General features: G+C 39.8%; 2 long non-coding RNA genes across 2 annotated transcripts; one reads left to right on the top strand and one right to left on the bottom strand.

The window, feature by feature from the left end:
• LOC117274672 (uncharacterized) lies at positions 1-19747 on the bottom strand. Its single transcript, XR_004504818.2, has 3 exons — positions 19647-19747; positions 19255-19566; positions 1-258 (listed from the first exon to the last, which is right to left on the bottom strand). It is a non-coding gene; the product is annotated as an uncharacterized lncRNA (long non-coding RNA).
• LOC117274673 (uncharacterized) lies at positions 18232-19609 on the top strand. Its single transcript, XR_011411024.1, has 2 exons — positions 18232-18546; positions 19281-19609. It is a non-coding gene; the product is annotated as an uncharacterized lncRNA (long non-coding RNA).
• Positions 19748-24773: the final 5026 nt, after the last annotated feature.

The following is a 24773-nucleotide window of genomic DNA, read 5'->3' as shown; positions in this document are numbered from 1 at the left end:
ATAAATAACCACATGTATTAACATAAAATTAGTCAGTCAATTAGAAAGAACTAATAAAACAACACATTACTAGAATATATACCCATCTAAACTATATGGCTTTCTCATTATCAACTCCTAAAAGAGAGAAAATAAAATTGCAACATATGTACAAATGACAACATCCCTACACAATCGCTAAGAAAGCTATAAAATTTAATATGCATCAACTTGCTCTGTACTTTCTTCAATGACATCTTCATCCTTCAATTTTTTAATCTGTTAAAAGAATAAGCTCATGCCTGTATAGTAAAAACTTCTCTAACTATTTTATTTAAAAAAATAAATGAATAAATTTAATCACCATATTAATTGAAAAATTGGAGTAAATAAATCAAACTTGGTGATTATAAATTGTAAAGCATAAGACACAAAATTTTCTGCAATTCAAATAACCTTGATTAAAAAGTCCCAAAAAGAGCTAAACCATATGTAAGCACCATCTCCATTTATGATGTGCCTTTGTTGACACCTTTTTCCTTTTTCCCTAATATTATGGGGGTTGGGGGAAGGAGACAACAAGAATGAAGAGGCAATGTCACGATCCCAAATTCTCTCCGCAGAAAATCGTGATGGCACCTAGTGTTTAAAACTAGGTAAGCCTTCATGCAGAATAATTAAAATACCAACTTAAAAACTCAAAACTCCAACAACTACATAAGTAACATCTGTAATTCAAAATGTACAACTCCCAAAACCTGGCGAAGTATAAGTCACAAGATTTAATAACAATTCTGAACAACCCTATACATCACTGCCTAAGGTAGTGTAATGAAATAAGGAAAATTGGGATAGAAGGTGACTCCGATACCTGCGGACGCGGGCATGTGTACTTTGAAGTCTCCAAAGTAACCTCACCTGACTAATGCCGGGACTGATAAGAATTACCTGGATCTGCACAAAACGATATGCAGAAGCATAGTATGAGTATACCTCAACGGTACCCATTAAGTATCAAGTCTAACCTCAGTAGAGTAGTGACGAGATTAGGTCAAGGCCCTACTGGAGATAATAAGAAACCAAGGAGAAAGATATAATGATATACTAATAAAGCCAATGGAAATCAAGCAATAAGGAAATTTACGGAAATTAACAATACATAATCAAGACAGTTAATACAACATGAAAGGAAGCAAGGATTAACATGTTAAGAAAACAAATAAATAAGGCAACTACAACAAATAAAGAAAGATCAACAAGGGCCACTACCGAGGTACCACCACGTAGTCCCAAATCATAAAAATAACTCACAATATTTTCTTATATCACCGCGGGAGCCTTTACATTTAATTTTAAAAATTATTTTCTCGAAATAGCATCCGGCGATTTAGCCCATCTTATCACACCGCATGACTTCTAGTAGTTCCCCTAATAGCCACGTGTATGAAGCCCACCTTATCTCACCGCATGCATTTCAGCACCCAGACCTTATACCACCGCATGCGTATCAACATCACAATGTATCACAATTCGCACCTCAAGTGCCCAAATATCACAATTTGCCAGAAAACCAAACAATAATAAAATTTCACAATAAGGAGCCCACGACTCAACCACTATGTCCACAAGTCTCAACAATAACAACCGGAGAGTAACTCAATAAAATGATGTCTCACAACTTTCACTTTGCCTTAATAGGAACCGCGACCTTTGCAACCCAATACCAAATTCAACAACATGATATTTCAAGAATAGCAATTTCAAGTAAAAATTGAACAGTTAAATAATGAATACGGAATAAAAGAAAGTAAGTAATTGAACTAAATATGTAGGACAAATTTCAAATAAGAGATAAGTCAAGTAGACAAGTAAAATTAGACTAATTATGAGGACTACAACATGTTAAAGTAACTCAATTAAGGCATGAAAGAGAACTACATAACTAAAAACCGAAAATTTCACATTTAGCTACGCACTCGTCACCTTGCGTACATGACTTTCACATATCACAATTATCACAAAAATACCAAATCCTAAGGGAAGTTTCCCCCACACAAGGTAAGACAAGTCACTTACCTCAAACAATGCTAAATCAATCAACTAGAAGGCCTTTATCTCGATTTTCCAACCCCAAACGGCTCAAATCTAGCCAAAATAATTTCATACTATAAATATAACTATAGAAAACTAATTTAAACAGTGAAATTATGATCTTTGAAAAGAATTAAAAAAATTGAACCAAAATGTCACCCCGGGCCGCGTCTCGGAACCCGACCAAAATTATAAAATCCGTAGACCCATTCGATATCGAGTCCAACCATACAAGAATTATCCAAATCCGATTTTATTTTTCCTTTCAAATCCAAAAACTTAGTCTAAGAATTTCTACTACTTTTTCCCAATTTTTTCAACTCCAATCCTTAATTACATGATAATAACAAAGATAGATTAGTGTATTTTAATCAAAATCGAGTTAAGAATTCTTACCCCAATAATTCTTCTGAAAATCCCTTGAAATTGCGCCTCAAACGGAGCTCTCAAAGTCCCAAAATGAATTATGAAATCAAACCCTCGAATTTTCCCTTTTCTGCAGCGATCCTCGCATCTGTGGCCCTTGTGCCGCTTTTGCTACGCCGCACCTGCAGAAAAACTATCCAATGTGCGGATTCTAGTTGAGTCCAAGTCTTCTGCTTCTGCGGTCCATGGCTCGTACCTGCGAGCCCGCTTCTGCGGAGAAGGAGACCATACCTGCTGTCCTGTCCTAGGCCCCTCCTCAAATTCCGCTTCTGCGAAGAATAAGGCCACGCTTGTGGAAGTACATCTACGGTCAGAAGACCGCACCTGGGAACCGAAGCCTAGGCTGGATCCTTTGCTTCTTCGATGACCAAGGCGCACCTGCGGCCAGTCCCTCCGCAGGTGCGAAGACACTAAAACAACATCACTTCAACAAATCACTAAGTCCAAAAATGAACCGATTTTCATCTAATTCACATTGGGGGGGGGGGGGGCTCGTTCGAATATACCAACAAATTACAAAACACATGATGGACCTACTCGAGGCCACAAATCACATCAAACAGCACAAATTCTACGAATCGCAACCCATATTCAACCCTATGAACTATGAACTACCGAATTCCGAAACCAATGTCGATTTATACCAAAACAACTCCGATAGATACCAATTTTTACACACAAGTTATAAATGACATTACAGACCTATTCCAACCTCCGAAATCGTGATCTGACCACGATATCTATAACTCAACTCCCGGTGAAACTTTCCAAAAATCTTTCATTTTTCAACTTTCGCCAAATCATGCCGAAACGACCTACGGACCTCCAAATCAACACCCGGACACGCTCCTAAGACAAAAATCACCATACGGAGCTATTGGACCATCAAAACTCAATTCTAGTGTCATCTTCACACAAGTCAAACTACAGTCAACTCCTACGACTTAACCTTCCAACTTAGGAACTATGTGTCCCATTTCACTCTGAAACTCACCCGAAACTAAAACCAAACAACCCGGCAAGTTACGTAACTACAATATAACATAGACGAGGCAGTAAATAGGGGATCGACGCTAATACACTCAAAACGATTGGTCGGGTCGTTATATCCTCCCCCTCTTAAAATGAATATTCATCCTCGAACGAGTATAGAGACATACCTGAAGTGGTAAAAAGATGAGGATAACGGCTATGCATATCATGCTTGGTCTCCCAAGTCGCCTCCTCAACTGACTGACCCCTCCACTGAACCTTCACTGAAGCAATGTTCTTCGACCTCAACTTTCGAACCTGCCTACCCAAAATGGACACCGGCTCCTTAATATAAGATAAACCCTTGTCCAACTAGACTGAGCTGAAATCCAACACATGAGAAGGATCGCGGTGATACTTCTGAAGTATAGAAACATGGAATACTAGATGAACTGCAACTATACTGGGTGGTAATGCAAGTCTGTAAGCCACCTCTCCAACCCCCTCATGAATCTCAAAAGATCTGATGTACCTAGGGCTCAACTTGACCTTCTTCCACCCTTCATGGGTGAAACCTGGAGCAAGACCTGCTCCTCAACCATGAATGCAACGTCGTGAACCTTCCGATCCGCGTAGCTATTTTGTCTGGATTGGGTTGTATGAAGTCGATCTTGAATCAATTTCCTACCCAATAGCCTAGCCTCACCCGGCTCGAACCAACCCACCGGAGATCGGCACCTTCTACCATACAAAGCCTCATATGGGGACATCTAAATCTACAAGACTCTACTAAACCTGCTAGTGATTCATAACACCTATGAACTTAGAGCTCTGATACCAACTTGTCACGACTCCAAATTCCCTCAGTAGGAAGTCGTGATGGCAACTTGTCTCTAAAAATAGGTAAGTCTATCAACATGCGAAATAATTGAAATAATAATGTAATATCTCAAAACTTCAACAACTGCATAAGTAAAATCTGTAATTCAAAATGTACAACTCCCAAAACCTGGTGAAGTATAAGTCACAAGATGTAATAACAATTCTGAACAATCCTATACATCATTGTCTAAGATAGTATAATGAAATAAGGAAAAAAAGGATAGAAGGGGACTCCAAGGTATGCGGACGCAGGCACGTGTACCTTGAAGTCTCCAAAACAACCTCAGCTGACTAATGTCAGGACTGATAAGAAGTACCTGGATCTATACAAAACGATGAGCAGAAGCGTAGTATGAGTACACCACAATGGTACCCAGTAAGTGCCAATCCTAACCTCGGTAGAGTAGTGACGAGGTCAAGTCAAGGCCCTACTGGAGATAACAAGAAAACAAGGTGAAAGATGTAATGATTTACTAATAAAGACAATGGAAATGAAGCAATAAGGAAATTTACGGAAATTAACAACACAAAATCAAGACAGTTAATACAACATGGAAGGAAGCAATGATTAACATGTTAAGAAAACAAACAACCAAGGCAACAACAACAAATAAAGAAAGATCAATAAGGGCAACTACCGAGGTACCGCCTCATAGTCCCAAATCATAAAAATAACTCACAACCTTTTCTTATATCACCGCGGGAGCCTTTATATTTAGTTTTAAAAATTATTTTCCTGAAATAGCATCCCACGTTTTAGCCTACCTTATCACACCACATAGATTCTAGTAGTTCCCCTACTAGCCACGCGTATCAAACCCACCTTATCTCACCGTATGCGTTTTAACACCCAGACCTTATACCACCACATGCGTATCAACATCACAACGTATCACAATTCGTACCTCAAATGCCCAAATATCACAACTTCCCAGAAAACCAAACAATAACAAAATTTCACAATAAGGAGCCCACGGCTCAACCACAATGTACACAAGTCTCAACAATAACAACCGGAGAGTAATTCAATAAAATGATGTCTTAGTACTTTATGGCCTTTTCAACCCAATATCAAATTCAACAACATGATATTTCAAGAATAGTAATTTTAAGTAAAAATTGAACATATAAATAATGAATACGGAATAAAAGAAAGCAAGTAATTCAACTAAACATGTAAGATAAATTGCAAATAAGAGATAAGACAAATAGGCATGTAAAATTAGACTGATTATGAGGACTACAACATGTTAAAACCAAAAGTTTCACATTTAGCTAGTGTACGCACTCTTCACCTTGCGTACACGACTTTTACATATAACAATTATCACAACAATACAAAATCCTAAGGGGAGTTTCCCCTATACAAGGTTAGACAAGTCACTTACCTCAAACCATGCTAAATCAATCAACTAGAAGGCCTTTCCTTCGATTTTTCAACTCTGAACGCCTCGAATCTAGCCAAAACAATTTCATACTATAAATATAGCTATAGGAAACTAATTTAAGCAATTCAATTAAGATCTTTGTAAAGAATTGAAAAATCGACCCAAAAAGTCACCCCAGACCCGCGTCTCGGAACTTGACAACATTTATAAAATCCGAACACCCATTTGATATCGAGTCCAACCATACAAGAATTATCCAAATTCGACCTCATTTTACCTTTAAAAACCCAAAAACTTAGTCTAAGAAGTTCTACTACTCTTCCCCAATTTTTCCAACTCCAATCCTTAATTACATAATAATAACAATGATAGATTAGTGTAATTTAACCAAAATCGAGTTAAGAATTATTACCTCAACAATTCCATAGATAATCACTCGAAATTTTGCCTCAAACCGAGCTCTCAAAGTCCCAAAATGAATTATGAAATCAAACCCTCGAATTTTTCCTTTTCTGCCCAGCGATCCTCATATCTGCGGCCCTTGCGTCGCTTCTGCGACGCCGCACCTGCCGAAAACCATCGCAGGTGCGGAGTTGACTTAAGTCTAGAGGTTCCACTTATGCGGTCCATGGCTTGCACTTACGAGCCCGCTTCTGTGGAGAAGGAGACCGAACCTGCGGTCCTGTCCCAGCCCCTCTCCTCAAATTCAGCTTCAGCAAACGGCCACGCCTGCGTAAGCACATCTGCGCTCAGAGGTCCGCACTTGTGAAACTAGGCCTGGGCTGGCTCCTCCGCTTCTATGATGACCAAGGTGCACCTGCGAGACTGCACCTGCGGCCAGACCCTCCGCACGTGCGAAGACACCAGAACAACAGTACTTCAGCAAATCACTAAATCCAAAAATGATCCAATTCACACCCAGGGCCCCCAGGACCCCATTCGAATATACCAACAAGTTCCACAATACATAACAGAGTTACTCGAGTCCACAAATGACATCAAAATGCACAAATTATAGGAATCCCAACCCAAATTCAAGACCATGAACTTCCGAATTTTGAAACCAATGCCGATTCATACCAAGACAACTCCGATTGACACCAAATTTTGCACACATGTTATAAATGACATTACAAACCTATTCTAACTTACGAAATCAGGATCCGATCCCGATATCAATAAAGTCAACTCCAGGTCACTCTTTCCAAAAATTTTCCATTTTCCAACTTTTGCCAAATCGTGCCGAAACGACCTACGGACCTCCAAATCAACATCTGAATATGCTCCTAAGGCCAAAATCACCATACAGAGCTATTGGAACCATCAAAAATCCATTCTGGAGTCATCTTCACATACGTTAAACTGCGGTCAACTCCTATGACTTAACCTTCCAACGTAGGGGCTATGTGTCCCATTTAACTTCGAAACTCACCCGAAACCAAAACCAAACACCCCAACAAGTTACGTAACTATAATATAACACAGAGGAAGTAGTAAATAGGGATCGGGGCTAATACACTTGTCACGACCCAAAATCAACTGTCGTGATGACGCCTATCGTGGAACTAGGCCAGCCTCTACTTAACAACTCATCACAGTAAGAATAACCTTGAAAATAAAGACGGAAGCAGTTAACATTAAAGAAACCTTTTTGAAAATAGGCTAAATCCCAAAATACGATGCAATCCAACTCAAAACCGGGGTGTCACTGAGTACATGAGCGTCTAAATAAGAATACAGTACACTATAATGACAAGAGAAATAAACTAAAAATATATCTAGTGATAAAGAAGAAGAGTCAAGGCCTGCGAACGCCGTGCAACTACCTTGGTTGTCTCTAAACTCTGAAGCCTAAATCAGCAACCGCCGACGTGACCAGAAACGCCTGGATCTGCACACGAGATGCGGGGAGTAACGTAAGTACATCCAACTCAGTAAGTAATAAGTACAAACTTTGGACTGAAATTTAGTGACAAACTCATGTGGTACAGATAAAATAGAAATAACTGTAAATAAACGTAGGCATTCTTTCAAATTAAATAGGCAACTCAAAACAGTAAAGTACAGCAGATCCGAACAGTGTAAAGAATATAACTCTGCTATCTCTACATGCTAATGCACATGTTGTATATGATGCACCATGCTGTCAGCCTCATGTGCTCACCCTCTCGAATGCTCAACCACTTCGTACTGTATATGCACTATACGACCCAGGGAAGATCCATCCCGAAATATACACATCACTGACTATAAGTCACCCAGTACCGAGGAAGGCCAATCCAGCCCTGTGGAGAAGATCCATCTCCAGGTATCAAGTACTTCAAACAAGATCCATGTCCTGTGAAGATCCATCCCTCAATAATATCAATCGCGCTCACTAGGGGTGTGTACAGACTCCGAACGGGCTCCTACAGCCCAAGCGCTATCATAAGATCTATATAACCATTGCAGTGTGCAGCCCGATCCCATAACTGTCACTCATAATCAGGCTCTCAGTCTCACTCAGTCATCAATCTCTCCAGTCTCACTCACGGGCTCACAATATCATGAAAACTAGCCCGAAACAATGATGTGATGTATCAATAAATAACAACTGAGACTGAGATATGATATGAAATGCATAAACATGACTGAGTACATAATATCAATGAAATCAGTGAGATGAGAGTAAGAAACGACCACTAGGGGTCCCAATAATACCGCCATAAAGCCTAAACATGATATCTAGCATGATTGACAGCTTAATTACTTTATCACATGATGAAAACACGGATATCAACAAGATAGAGTCACTATATAGTGCCATGGAATCAATCAGGCCACAATTCTCACGGTCCCGCATGCCCGTCACTTGGCATGTGCGTCATCTCAATACCAATCACATAACACATAATTTGGTGTTTCGAACCCTCAGAACCAAGTTTGAAAGTGTTACTTACCTCAAACCGAGCAAATCTCTACTTCAAAATGCCTTTGCATCTCAAATCGGTCTCCAAATGTCCCAAATCTAGCCACAAGTAGTACAATACAATTAATATAAGCTAAAGGGATCAATTCCACTAGAAAAGTACTAAATCATAGCTAAAAATCCGAAATCGGCTCAAACCCGACCCCCGGTCCCACGTCTCGATATCCAACAAAAGTCACAAAACCCGAAATCCCATTCACTCACGAGTCTAATTATACCAAATTTATCAAAATCCGACATCAAATGGCCATTCAAATCCCTAGCGTCAAATCCCCAAATTTCACCTCAACACCACACAATCTATGTGGGAAAAGAGGGGCAATGGGGAAACAAGGTTTATGATAAAAAAAATGAGTACAAGAAGCTTGCCTCAATAATGCCCTCGAAAATCCTCTCCAAAATCGCCTAAGTCCGAGTTCAAAATTTTGAAATAAGACTAAAATACCGAACCCTTATTTTTTAAACATTCTGCCCAGGCTTTTCGCACCTGCGGAGCTGCTTCTGTGGTAAACTTTCCACTTCCGCGGAAGTCACTTATCCATCTGCCTCCGCTTTTGCGATCACCGGACCGCATCTGCGCATATTGCAGGTGCAGGAAATCCATCACATCTGTGCCCTTCTGCCCGCTTCTGCGACCATCGCAGGTGCGGAAAAGTTTTCGCTCCTACGACCTCTGCCTAACTATTCTTAGTCGCTTCTGCGATTCATGCCACGCTTCTGCGTGCTCGCACCTGCGGTGCCAACTCTGCAGGTGCGGTTACACCAGTAGCAACAACACTTCCAGGTCCTTCATCACTCAAAATCAAGTTCGTTAACCACCCGAAATTAACCCGAGGCCCCCGGGACCTCAACCAAACAAACTAACAAGTCTCATAACCCGATACGAACTTAGTCAAGTACTCTAATCATCTCAAACAACATCAAAAAAATGAATTACACATAGATTCAAGCCTAATGAACTTTGAAATTTCCAAATTCTACAAACGATGTCAAAACCTAGCAAATCACGTCCGATTGACCTCAAATGTTGCACACACGTCATAAATGACACCACGAACCTACTCCAACTTCAGAAAATCTAATCCGGCCCCGATATTAAAAAGTCCACTCCCGGTCAAACTTTTTAAAATTCCATCTTTTGACATTTAAAGCCTAATTCCACTACGGACCTCCAAATCACAATCCGGATGTGCTCCTAAGTCCAACATCACCTAACGGAGCTAACATAATCATCAAAATTCAAATCCGAGGCCGTTTGCACATAAGTCAACTTCCGATCAACCTTTCTAACTTAAGCTTTCAAATAAGAGACTAAGTGTCTCAATTCATTCTGAAATCACTCCGAACCCGAACCAACTAACCCGATAAATCATAATACAGCTTTAGAACACAAAAGAAATAGAGAATTGGGGGGGGGGGAGGGGGGCTACCACTCTCGAAACAACCGGCCGGGTCGTTACATCCTCCCCCTCTTAAACAAACATTCATCCTGGAACGGGTCTAGAAACATACCTGGAGCCATAAATAGGTGTGGATAGCTGCTCCGCATCTCCCGCTCGGTCTCCCAAGTAGCCTCCTCAACTGGATGACCTCTCCACTGCAACTTTACTGAAATTATATTCTTTGACCTCAACTTCCGAACCTGCAACCCAGAATAGCCACCGGCTCCACATCATAAGTCAAATCACCATCCAACTGAACTGTGCTGAAATCCAAAACATGAGACGGATTGCCAATGTACTTCCAGAGCACAGAAACATGAAATACTGGATGAACACTCGACAATCTAGGTGGCAAGGAAAGCTTGTAAGCTACCTCCCCAATCCTCTAAAGTACCTCAAAAGGCCCAATGAGCCGATGGCTCACCTTGTCCTTCTTTCTAAACTGCATAACACCCTTCATGGGTAAAACCTTCAGCAGAACCTTCTCCCCAACCATGTAAGACACATCCGGGACCTTCCTGTTGGCATAGCTCTTCTGCCTAGACTGTGCCGTGTGAAGCCGCTCCTGAATCATATTAACCTTGTCCAATGCATCTTGAACCAAATCAGTACCCAATAGCCTAGCCTCACCAGGCTCAAACCAACCCACTGGAGATCTATACCGTATCCCATCTAAAGCCTCATACGGAGACATCTGAATTCTCGATTGGTAGTTGTTATTGTAAGCAAACTCCACGAGTGGCAGAAACTGATCCCGAGAACCCCCAAAATCAATAACACAAGCACGCAACATATCCTCCAATATCTGAGTAGTGCGCTCGGACTGTCCGTCGGTCTGAGGGTGAAATATTGTACTCAACTAAACCTGTGTACCTAATTCTCACTGCACTGCTCTCCAAAACTGTGATGTAAACTGCCTGCCAAGAGTTGTTCCTAAACCTTCGAATCATCATTCCACCTTACCATACACATACCCAGGGGTGATCCCACGTCTCCTATTCCATATAGGCCTTACAACACAACACAATTGATGATCATTAATTTAACCTTAGTCCGTAAAACTTAGAACCCAATTTCCAACATCCAAAATTTCTTACAAGACCCGAGTCTAACATCTACACATTGTATGAGTTTGAACAAGCTGTATCAAGCCATAACCATAACTCCAGATATAATCGCATAACATACTACACAAGTCGCATACTCGCAACACCATTCTCAATCACCGTAACTACTCAAACCAACCAAGTACTAGTAGAAAACCCCACATTCAACAGAACCTCATTCCAAAATCTTCGTACACCACCGATAATGAAAGAAACATATAGGAACTCACAATCACTAACAAAATCAACAGGTCTTGGAGCTCATTCGTTCAACAAGTACCATAGCCATTTATTTAAGCCGAATTCTAAATTATTCCCCCAAACATGCCGTAGTCAAACTTGATAGTACTTATTCTAGATCCAATGACCTTATATTATCGAACACAACTATTCCAGAGACATGCCACACCAATATAATTTAAGCCACAAACTGAGCAATCTGTGTACCTAAAAATGGAAAATGTCTCAAAGAAGAGAGCCGTTTTGCAGATTCAACAAGAACCACCACAACCGTAATGTTATGAGCTCATCTCATATAGTAGAACCAAGACACACGAATCTAATAACGGTAGCCAGCTCTCCCATAGCTCACATTAACATCACCCGCACGAACAACTCACATGCTATAGTATCAATATCTGGACCCGCACGGACAACTCACGTGCCAATAATATCAGTACATAGATCTGCACAGATAATTCACGTGCCAATAACATAATCCACCTGGCATGGTTACAGGCCTTCAGTCTAATCATATCATACAGGAGCAATCAAATAAGTACACATGTACATGATAAATGAAATAAGATTCACATGCTCCTGGACTGGTATAAATAACACGCCATAGAGTAGGCATGTTCAAAGTGTGCTATCACAACTCAAATCGGCAGGCTAATGCAGAAATAGTAACTACCCAGTTTATTGAGGGAATCGGCCTTTTTGTAACCTCAAGTATGTCCTAGATAGTTCTCAACAAAGGTATGAATATGAGAAACGTTATAACTTTACACTTAACAGTCAACTCTAGGCAGATCATAGCCTAAGCATTCTTCCAAGTATGAATACTCGCTCCGATGCCCGCACATGGGCTCAAACCCCACATATATGCAAACTCATAGCGCGTAGCTATCACAAATAATTAGCGCAACTAGTGCCTCCACTAAGTTTAAATAAAACACTCACCTCAAGCAGGCCGTAACCCTGAAACAATATACTTCGGAGAACTCCCAGTCTCCAAATTCATAGAACACATGAACCACCATAACTGATCCCAACTCCAACACTCGAATGACTAACACGTCTTTCATGCACGATCATCCCACGAGGAATACTTTCATAATTCTTTTGTGCCACATAGAAATAATTTGAATGTCAGCAGTCTATCAACCAGGTGAGTACCGCAATACCAATGAACATCCGTAAGTCAAAACACAATTCGCCTACTGAAATGCGCACCCTTCTCAAGGATTACCGAGCATATATAACATTCATCTAAACATCTGAAATTGACCATTCTGTCCATAATTCGTGATCTTCCTTTTAAGACTGAACTGTCACCTTGTACATGTAAATCTTAATCCCACACAACACACCACATTTATCATGACATCATGTGACAAGCACAAGAATCTCGTTATCAACTCTAGGTAACTAGCAAATTACATACCCGGTCATTTAGAAACCTTCCTCTTGCTTCCTTCCAGGGGAAAATCATAATACACAACACGTTCCCCACACCGGTAGAAAATATCCAGTTCAAACCATGGTAGAAACCATCAAGAATACTTAAAAATCCATTTTCACCTAATCAAGCCCTCAGAACTAAATTCTTCTGACTCGACCAAGCCACGTAGATCACCAAACCCAAGAATATTGCCACCAAAACATTCGTAGATCTCACCACATTATAATTACCCTCAAGTTGACACTTCTCCTTGTCAGAACACAATGATCCTTACCCAAAGCTCACTACAAGACATCCTAACATAAAATGACACCGTCCTATGGCCCATAAGCCATTGTATTCTTCTTAAGCACCACGAAGTACCACAACCGAGACACCCACTTTGCTCAATTCCAAATTGCACCTACCAAACGGGCCGAAAGACACATGCCCCGTTAGCACAACAACACCCAAAAAGGTAACCCTGCTTTAACATCACCAATAAAATTTATACTTTGTGCATACTACATTCTTCAAATTAACAAATTATTCATTCGATGATTTTTTTTTTTATAAAGTGCAATGTAGCCCATATTCAGAAATTTCCTTACTCGAGCCATCCTCAATCTTAACCTCTACAAGTCATAACTAATCCAGAAGTATGCCTGGGGCAAAGACCAATACAACACATAATCATGAAATCAAATCGTAGATAGCAGACTCCCCCACTTGGCTCAAAGTCATATAATAAAACATCTGATAACTCACCATACCCATACTCTACTATTGTCATAATCCCGCAGTCGATTCAACGAAAATGCTTCATGAGCTCAGGTAACACAAACCATAAAGTACCTCAATTACCCACTAAGCTCGCATTTATTCTCTTGACAGTCAAGTCAACTTTCTCACCCAGATTCAAATTCAAATCTCAACACATACACTCCGCTGGTAGAATAGAAACTCTCCCGCTCAACATTATAAGGAACACACCTACATAGATTACTCTGCAAGAGATTACCCCCTGCTTAGCTTCAAATTGGCACCTTGCTATACCCTTTCGCAGCCACAATTACTACACAAGCACTTAATCTTCCTGAGTCCAAACTCATTAACAAGACATGGGAATTTTATTTGTTCCACAATTAAACAACGTTAAAGATCCTTCAATACACTCACAACTCGACACTATACGTCAAATCAAGACAGAAATCAAATACCCCATAGCAAAGTCTTGAGTCAAGAGTAAACTTTATTCGTCATATTCAATCCATCTGAACACACCCGCAGTCACATGACACTCATCATATAGCCATTCGACAGCTCATCGAGCCACAATTTTCCACTCATAGGGACACTACCGGTTGCATGAGTCCAAACTCACAAGTTCTCATAACCGAAACTACCAAACTTAAGCAGCGGTCCAACCCTGGCCTCAAGTCCTCTAGACTGGCCCATTACCAAAACACAGAATACTCATCTCGAACCTCGTTTATGGAATCACAAGCCAGTGATTCACAACCAATACCGAGCGCTCACATGCGCACACGAATGTGTGGAAGGAATTCAAGGAGTTATGTTTCAAGCTGAATCAATTCTGCACGATAGAATACAAGAAAGTGAAATCTTCCTAAGGGTTCGACAGCCTCTCGAAGATAAGTACAGATGTCTCTGTACCGATCCGCAAGACTCTACTAAACTTGCTCATGACTCATGAGACCTATATAACCTAGGCTCTGATACCAACTTGTCACAACCCCAAATCAACCATCGTGATGGCACCTATCGTGGAACTAGGCCAGCCTCTACTTAACAACTCATCACAGTAAGAATAACCTTGAAAATAAAGACAGAAGCAGTTAACATTAAAGAAACCTTTTTGAAAACAGGATAAATCCCAAAATACGATACAATCCAACCCAAATTCGGGGTGTCACTAAGTACATGAGCGTCTAAATCAGAATATAGTCCACTATAGTGTCTATAAAAATAAACTGAAAATACATCTAGTGATAAAGAAGGAGAGTCAAAGCCTGCGAACACTGTGTAGCTACCTTGGTAGTCTCCGAACTCTGAAGCCTAAATCAGTAACCGCCACCGTGACGAAAAATGCCTGGATCTGCACACGAGGTGCAGGGAGTAACGTGAGTACATCCAACTCAGTAAGTAACAAGTCCAAACTTTGGACTGAAAGGTAGTGACGAACTCAACCGATACAGATAAAATAGAAATAACTGTGAAGAAACGAAGGCATGCTTTCAAATTAAATAGGCAACTCAAAACAGTAAAGTACAACAGATCCGAACAGTGTAAAGAATATAACTCTCCTATCTCTACATGCCAATGCACATGCTGTATGTGATGCACCATGATGTCAGCCTCATGTGCTCACACTCTCGAATTCTCAATCACTCGGTACTGTATATGCCCTATGCGACCCAGGGAAGATCTATCTCGGAACATATATATCACTGACTATAAGTCGCCCAGTACCGAGGAAGGCCAATCCAACCCTGTGGAGAAGATCCATCTCCAGGTATCAAGTACTTCGGACAAGATCCATGTCCAGGGAAGATCAATCTCTCAATAATATCAACCGCGCTCATTGGGGGTGTGTACACACTCCGAAAGGGCTCCTACAGCCCAAGCGCTATCATAAGATTCGTATAACCATTGCGGCGTGCAGCCTGATCCCATAACTGTCACTTATAATCAGGCTCTCAGCCTCACTCAGTCATCAATCTCTCTAGTCTCACTCACGGACTCACAATATCATGAAAACTAGCCCGAAAAAATGATATGATGTATCAATAAATAACAATTGAGACTGAGATATGATATGAAATGCATGAACATGACTGAGTACATAATATCAATGAAATTAGTGAGATGATAGCAAGAAACGACCACTAGGGATCCCACCAGTACCGGCATAAAGCCTAAACATGATATCCAGCATGATTGACAGCTTAGTTACTTTATCACATGATGAAAACACGGATATCAACAAGATAGAGTCACTATATAGTGCCATGGAATCAATCAGGCCACAATTCTCACGGTGCACACTCGCACGCCCGTCACTTGGCATGTGCGTCACCTCAATACCAATCACATAACATATAATTCGGGGTTTCGAACCCTCAGAACCAAGTTTGAAAGCGTTACTTACCTCAAACCGAGCAAATCTCTACTTCGAAATGCCTTTACCTCTCAAATCGGTCTCCAAACATCCCGAATCTAGTCACAAGTAGTACAATATAATCAATATAGGCTAAATGGATCAATTCCACAAGAAAAGTACTAAATCATAGCCAAAAATCCGAAATCGGCTCAAACCCGGCCCCTAGGCCCACGTCTCGAAATCCGACAAAAGTTACAAACCCGAAAGCCCATTCACTCATGAGTCTAACCATACCAAATTTATCAAAATCCGACATCAAATGGCCATTTAAATCCCCAAAACTCACTTTCCAAATCCCTAGCCTCAAACCCCAAAATTTCACCTCAACACCACACAATCTAGGGGGGAAAAACAATGGGGAAACAAGATTTATGATCAAATCCGAGTCCAAAATGTTGAAATAAGACTAAAATCGCAAACCCTTATTTTTTTCAGGCTTTTCGTACCTGCAGCCATCTATCTGCACCAGCGGAGCCGCTTCTGCGGTAAAATTTCCTCTTTTGCTGAAGTCACTTATCCAGGTGCCTCCACTTCTGCGATGACCGGACCGCATCTGCGCATATCGCATGTGCGGGAAATCCATCGCACCTGTGGATGAAACTCGCATCTGTGCTCTTCTGCTCGCTTCTGCGACCATCGCAGGTGCGGGAAAGTCTTCGCACCTTCGACCTCTGCCCAACTCTTCCTTGGTCGCTTTTGTGATTCATGCCACACTTCTGCGTGCTCGCACCTGTGATGCCCACTCCGCAGGTGCGGTTACACTAGTAGCAGCAGCACTTCATCTGCTTCATTAACTCAAAATCAAGTCTGTTAACCACTCGAAATAAACCCGAGGCCCCCGAAACCTCAACCAAACATACCAACAAGTCTTATAACCCGATATGAACTTAGTCAAGTCCTCTAATTACCTCAAAACAACATAAAAACACGAATTACACACGGATTCAAGCCTAATGAACTTTGAAAATTTTAAATTCTACAAACGACGTCAAAACCTACCAAATCACGTCCGATTGACCTCAAATTTTTTACACAAGTCATAAATGACACCACGAACCTACTCCAACTTCCGAAATTCCAATCCGACCCCGATATCAAAAAGTCCACTCCCGGTCAAACTTTTCAAAATTCTAACTTTCGGTATTTCAAGTCTAATTCTACTATGGACCTCCAAATCACAATCCGGACGCGCTCCTAAGTCTAAAATCACCTAACGGAGCTAACAGAACCATCAAAATTCAAATCCGAGGTCATTTGCACATAAGTCAACATCTGGTCAAGTTTTCCAACTTAAGTTTTCAAATAAGAGACTAAGTGTCTCAATTCATTCTGAAATCACTTCGCACCAGAACCAACTAACCCGATAAACCATAATACAGCTGTAGAACACAAATGAAGCAGAAAATAGGAGGGGAAGAGGGGAGGGGAGGGGACGGGACTATAACTCTCGAAACGACCGGCCGGGTCGTTACAACACTCAAAATCGTTATAGACAAGTTCCTAAAAATAGAAATTATTAAAAGAAAACAAAATATATCATTACACATAATTACATTGAGAAAAAAAATATCAAACACGCTAATTCATGAAATTTCAGTTATCTTTTATCTACTATTGTTCTGTTTGTTTGTATCTTGAATGATACTATCTAATGCTTCTTAGTATCAGAAAGAGTTGAAAAGAAAAATAAAAAAGGTCGCTACTTTTGGGTTTCATGAAAATTTAATTTTTGGACCATATATGATATGCAGGTGGATACAAGTTGAGTGTTGATCCCGGAAAATCTTACTTGTTGCGAATTATCAATGTTCCACTCAAAGAAGAACTCTTTTTCAAGATTGCTGGCCATAAAATGTCTGTAGTTGAAGTAGATGCTACCTACCGTAAAACCTTTCAAAATAGACACAATTGTGATTGCCCGTGGCCAAACCACAAATTAATTGTCACAGCTAATCAAGGTTTAGGAAAATACATGGTTGTTGCTTCTCCATTCGTGGATGCACCCTTTACAGTCGATAACGCGGCTGCAACAACAACCACAAAATGTGGCACCCTAACAAACACTCCGCCCAAAAATGCGACCCTGTGGCTAACAATTTTATTCACTCTCTTCGAAGCCTCAACTCGAAAACAATACCCTGGTAAAGTTCCACAAAATGTGGGCCATTCATTGTTTTTCACGGTAGGGTTAGGAATTAATCCATGTCCAATTTGCAAACAGGCTAATGGAAGCAGAGTTGTTGCTAGTATAAACAACGTTACATTTGTCATGCCAACTACAACAGTTTTACAAGCACATTTCTTTGGCATCAAAGGAGTTTACACAACAGATTTTCCTCAAAATCCTCCAATTAAATTCAACTATACTGGAACACCACCAGCAAAATTGGCTATGATCGATGAGCGGGATGAAGGTTTATTGATCTACCATATCTAACACATATGGTAGAGACACTACCATATCTAACACATATGGTAGAGACACTACCATTTCTTTTTGTACCTAGAAGAACTTGCTACTGCTTTTTATATATTACTGAAACAATTATGTGCTAAAGCATATATGAAAGTTACACTTCTGAAGAACAAAATAGAGATCTCTGTAGAAATTTAGGAGCAGAGGTATCTGATTACTTAACTAATATCTAGTAATATGCCAGTGAATTAAGAATTCTCTGAATACTTGAAATAAGTTCACTATCTATGCATAAATATTTGTGAAAAATTTATAGCACATTCTTGAGAGTAGAAAAGTACCAAAGTTAGATAAAATACTATATAATCGTGTCGATTTAACATAAAAGAAAAGGAAAAAGTTTAGCTAAAGAAAAATAGATTCTATAAGTGATCGATAAATAAGAGATTGAGAAATATAAAATCCTTTCATAGTGAAGTTGGATGGTGATCAACAAGTTCATGCATAGCAGTTATTTATTTATTTCATCCTTCAACAAAAAAAGACAAGGCACCTGAATTGTTTACATGAAAAATAGTAGAAAATTCTATTTATTCATTTGATATAGAAATACTCATCATATTATAGTAGAACTATAATTTGCATAAAGAAAGCCATGGCAATAGAAAGTGATAATGTCGCTAAATAAATGAATATAACATGTGATAGTTATAAAAGATTGGTAAAAGTTTTCTAACCTTTCAAATGCTTGTATCTGGTTCAGTTGAAGATGGTGTTGATGAAGGCTCACTAAAGTATGTGCTTGCAAGTTGTGTGACTATATCCTCCAAGTTATCCAGTCGTCGTTTTAGTGATAGATTTTCTTTTCGAGTTGTATTCAGCTCATCCAACAGTGCAGCCTTAGAGGAATTACCATATTTTAACTCCTTACCGGTTATCCCACCCCCAAAACCAACCACAATGCTCTTGCATTGAGGTCCAAAGCACCTTTCTACAACCTCAATATTTGAAAGAGATGACTCGGATTGTACAAGTTCTTGAATTTCGTCCTAAAAGATTATAATCGTTGAAATAATGCAATACTTTGATAAATGGAAGGGTGTAAAATGAAATTTAACAATCAACATACATATTTTCCATTGGTTTTAGGTTCGACAAGCTTATCGTCCTTCTTATGAGTCTAAAAAAAAATAGTCGCTATATCTAGTGGATTACTATCTTTGCCTCCCTTCCCATTTAAATAAACAAGTCAAACAATTTCTTTTAAACAAAGACGGGGTTTCTTAATACAATAGAAGTTTAGCTACTCATATTCATAGTAACAATTTTTCAAGTAATTTGCATAAACAAATTACAAAAAAAAGATGAAGGAATGAAGCACTCGATGATTCTCTCCTCCAAAAAGTGTTCCACGTGATGTTCTTGCCTCTGGTCGCCAAAACATCCTCTAAAAATGGTGTTTAATGACTATTTATATGTGTAGGAAAAAGACCTAGACAAAATAATCAAGTCCAAAACCAAAAAGGAGACAAAATAAGCTTTAAAACCCGGAACACACGAACACCTTGCCACAGACCGTGCGGCGCCAGCTCAAATGCGCGCTCCATCTCGCCTCAGGCCTCGCGGAGCGAGCTTCACCGCGCACCTCACCTCGCTGTACACTATGCCTCGCAAGCTCTAACGCGAGCTTGATCTCGCTTTAACCCAGGCGACGCGAGCTCTCCATCTCACTTTCCACTGTGCGACACGAGATCTATTGCGAGCAAAATCCCTCGCTACGCCTGTTCCTGCTTCGCTTTTCATTCTGTTTCTTGTCTTTGTCCTCAATAATTACCTTATCATTATATAATCATAATCCCATTGTTTTAGTGCATTAATTACACTTTAAATATTTACTTTGCTCCAATTTCATCTCCAATATAACTACACATAAAATTAACCCAATTAAGCACACATATAATATAGTTTAGCATTAAAGCACCTAAAATGTAAGGTAAGTAATGCACTAAAAATATGGAATTATAGCCAAACATCACTACTCCACACTTAAATGTTGCTCGTCCTCGAGCAATTAAACTACACTTTATATAGACACGACCTTTTTAAATAATTCTCCTAACTCATCACACCAAGAATCTTTAAAATAGACTAAGCACAAGAGTGTAATATCTTCACCTCAAAATTTGGCTCACAAGTACCATGCATTATTCATAACTCACTTACTTACTCCAACATAGAGGTCAATGATATTATCTTTTCTTCATGAATCAAGTGCCCTCACACAACAAAAGAGATTAGTTCCACACACAATAAAATTTAAGAACATAGGAACTCAAGATAGGAAGAATTCACTCACTCTCAGAAATAACATTCATATGCCACAAAGAATGCAACATAGGCTTGCCCGTAGTATATTACTCTATTAATCGAGCTCATTCAGTCTAGGATCAAATATGACTTTAATTGGTTGTAATGTAGGTTGCGGGTCGGGTAAGATACATTTGGATATAAGAGTCGCTACACCTCACTAAGTACTTTAATACATATACTTTAACATTCAAACCCATACTTATGTCAAACCATACTCCACCATCACATCAATGTATATTAACTTCATACATCTTTAAGTACAATTACATCAAGAGTCACCACTATCAAGGAATATTTTTCATGCAATACAACTATTTTTTTCTTTTCTTTTTCACTTCAAGTGGCTCTTATTTTTTTCAAAACAATGCACCTTTATCCTTATTTCATTAATTCCACTCAAAAACCAAACCAACCACCCCACACTTTAACTTTTACAAAGTTCATAAAAATTCAAGTGCTTATGAGAGGTTAAAAGGTTCAAATAGATAGTTAATTCAAACAAATGGGTAAAGCTTGTAATGTGGTTGCCAAAGAAGCAGGATTACAGGCTCAAAGGGTTAACTACGATACATAACAATTAGGTGGGTAAAAGCATATAACTGGCTCAACAAAGAAACGCCTATATCACTTCCACGACTGAACAAAACTACTATTTCGCTTTGCAAACATACGGGGCAAGTTCTAGACATCAAATGCAATGCACAGAATTACACACAAACCTCACACACACATGGCACATAACTCACTCAGGATTAGATTCATCAAGACACTCTAGTCAAAGCAGTTAAGCAAATTTAAGGTACTTATACAAGAGTCAAAAATTAAGCATAAGCGTCACAACCAAAGTACTCACTATTCTCAAGATATAACAAAGTCAAGAGATATTTCTTCAATTCAATTCATCTCACAATAGATCCAACTCCTAAAATAAATAAAACTAACTACACCACACCCGGTTCAAACAAAATCCTTGAAAAAGAACTGCGGCACGAAGAAAAATCAAGAGGAAATTACTATACTACCTACAAAGAAAATCTTTTTGTCCTTTTTCTTTAGACTTAACTCCCTCAAGAAAACTGTCTAGGAGATCCATCGTTGGGAAAGGTCCAATCTTTCTACTTGTTTTTTTTTTTTTTTGATTTTTCATAGCTACTAAAATACTACACAACTACGAAAATAGAAATAAGATGTTAACATTTTTCTATATCCCACTACTAATTATCTAGAGAATTCTCCCACCCCATACTTAAAAGAGTGCAGTGTACCCAATGCATAAATAAAGCAAAACAATAATGAGGGTGGACAATAAACTCCCTGAAAGGCCAAGGGCGAAGCAATCATGGCTCACGGGGTACTCAGACTTCTCCCAGGCATGGTCCTTAGTGTGACACCTTATCTAACTCGCTTTTGCACTCTTCCAATGGCTTTTCCTCCCATGCGTATAATCCTACAAAAAAAAACAAATACTACGCCAATTATAATATAAAAATAAAAATAGAAGAAAGCAGTAAAGATGGGTTGCCTCCCAATAAGCACCCGATTTCACGTCGCGGCACGATGCAGACAATCAAATTTAAGGTTCACTCAACATTTTTGGCTCTTGCAAATGAGTCATCGATACCACATTTTCCTCATTCATGCCCAAGTAATGTTTCAACCTTTGACCATTGACTCTAAACTTGCGAGAACCATCTTCTGATGCAATTTCTACGGCTTCGGTGGGATGCATCTCTCGCACATGGAATGGTCCTGACCATATTGACTTCAACTTTCCCGGAAACAACTTCAATCTCGAATTGTATAATAATACCATATCTCTAGGTTTAAAACTTTGCTCAAGAATGTTTTTGTCATGCACCAACTTCATTCTTTCCTTATATAACCTTGTACTCTCAAAAGCATGGTAATGGAACTCGTCAAGATGCAGCTCGGTGACTATACTCGTTCTAGCGGCCTCCAAGTCCAGATTTAATTGTCGTAATGCCCAGAAAACTTTATGCTCTAACTCCACCGGTAAGTGACATACTTTTTCAAACACCAATTTGTACGATGACATGCCAATCGGAGTTTTGAATGCAGTGTGGTAGGCCCATAGCACATCATCCAATTTTCTCACCCAATCAGTCCGAGTAACATTTACAGTTTTGGTCAAAATACTCTTGATTTCTCTGTTTGACACCTCCACTTTGCCACTTGTTTGTGGGTGGTACGGAGTAGCAACCTTATGGCGAACGCCATATTTCTCTGACAACTTTGCAAAGGCCCTGTTGCAGAAGTGGTGCCTCCATCACTGATGATCGCTCTTGGAGTATCAAATCGGGTGAAGATATTTTTTCTCAGGAAACCAATAACTCCCTTCGCATCATTTATTGAAAGTGCCACGACTTCTACCCATTTCGAGACATAGTCCACAGCTACCAGTATGTACTTGTTACTATATGAGCTGACAAATGGTCCCATAAAATCGATTCCCCATACATCAAATACTTCCACCTCTTGAATTGGGTTCATGGGCATCTCATGTTGGCGTGAAATATTCCCTGTCCGTTGGCAGTCATCACAGCTTTTCATCCAGAAGTGTGCATCTTTAAACAACATCGGCCAATAAAAACCCGACTCTAACACTTTAGCAGTTGTCCTTACTCATCCAAAATGACCTCCATACGGGGAAGCATGACATGCCTTCAAAACAGAAGGTTGGTCTATCTCGGGAATGCATCTCCGGATCATGTTATCAATACAAATCCTAAACAAATATGGTTCATCCTAGAAATACATGCGACAATCACGAAAGTACTTTTTCTTTTGCACAGAGGACATGTCATAGGGAACAATACTGCTTGCCACGTAATTTGCAATATCTGCATACCATGGCGTTACCTTAAGGCTCGTGGCTAAAATTTGTTCATCTAGGAAAGTCTACATGATCTCTTCCACCTCAACCTTCTTTTCAGCTCCTTCAAGCCTGGACAAATGATCAGCAACTTCGTTTTTCGTTCCCTTTCGGTCACGGATTTCCAAGTCGAACTCTTGCAGCAGTAGCACCCATCGAATTAGGCGCAGCTTTGACTCCTTCTTTTCAATTAGGTACCTGAGAGCAGCATGGTCAGTATAAAAAATTACCTTTGAGCCTATCGGGTATGACTTGATTTGGTCAAAAGCGAACACTACTGCTAGTATCTCTTTCTCTATCACTGTGTAATTCAGTTGGGCACCACTCAAGGTTCTATTTGCATAGTTGATTGGATGCATGACTTTATCTTTTCTCTTCCCAAGAACTGCTCCCACAGCATAGTTGCTTGCATCACACATCAACTCAAAAGGTTGTCCCCAGCCGGGTGCCACTATGATTGGTGCAGTCACCAGTCTCTTTTTTAGCTCCTCAAATGCTACCCAACAGTTATCAGAAAACACAAAGGGGTGATCTTTTTCAAGCAATTTACACAAAAGGTTAGCAATTTTGGAGAAATCTTTTATAAACCGCCTATAAAAGCCGGCGTGACCAAGGAAACTTCTTATAGCCTTGACAGAAGTGGGTGGAGGTAACTTCTCAATTATATCAACCTTAGCACGGTCCACTTCAATACCCTTACTTGACACTAGATGTCCCAAGACTGTACCTTCTTGTACCATGAAATGGCATTTTTCCCAGTTCAGTACCAGATTAGTCTCCATACACCTCTTCAATACTCTTTTCACGTTCATGAGGCAATCATCGAATGGGTTCCCCACCACTGAGAAGTCATCCATAAAAACCTCCATTATTTCCTCTACCATATATATGAAAATGGTCATCATGCACTTTTGGAATGTGGCGGGTGCGTTGCATAAGCCAAACGGCATTCTCCGAAAGGCATAGATGCCATACGGGCAGATGAACGACATT

The sequence above is a fragment of the Nicotiana tomentosiformis genome, chromosome 9, assembly GCF_000390325.3.
Source record: "Nicotiana tomentosiformis chromosome 9, ASM39032v3, whole genome shotgun sequence".
NCBI lineage: Eukaryota > Viridiplantae > Streptophyta > Magnoliopsida > Solanales > Solanaceae > Nicotiana > Nicotiana tomentosiformis.
This window is presented reverse-complemented; position numbering and strand designations above follow the sequence as displayed.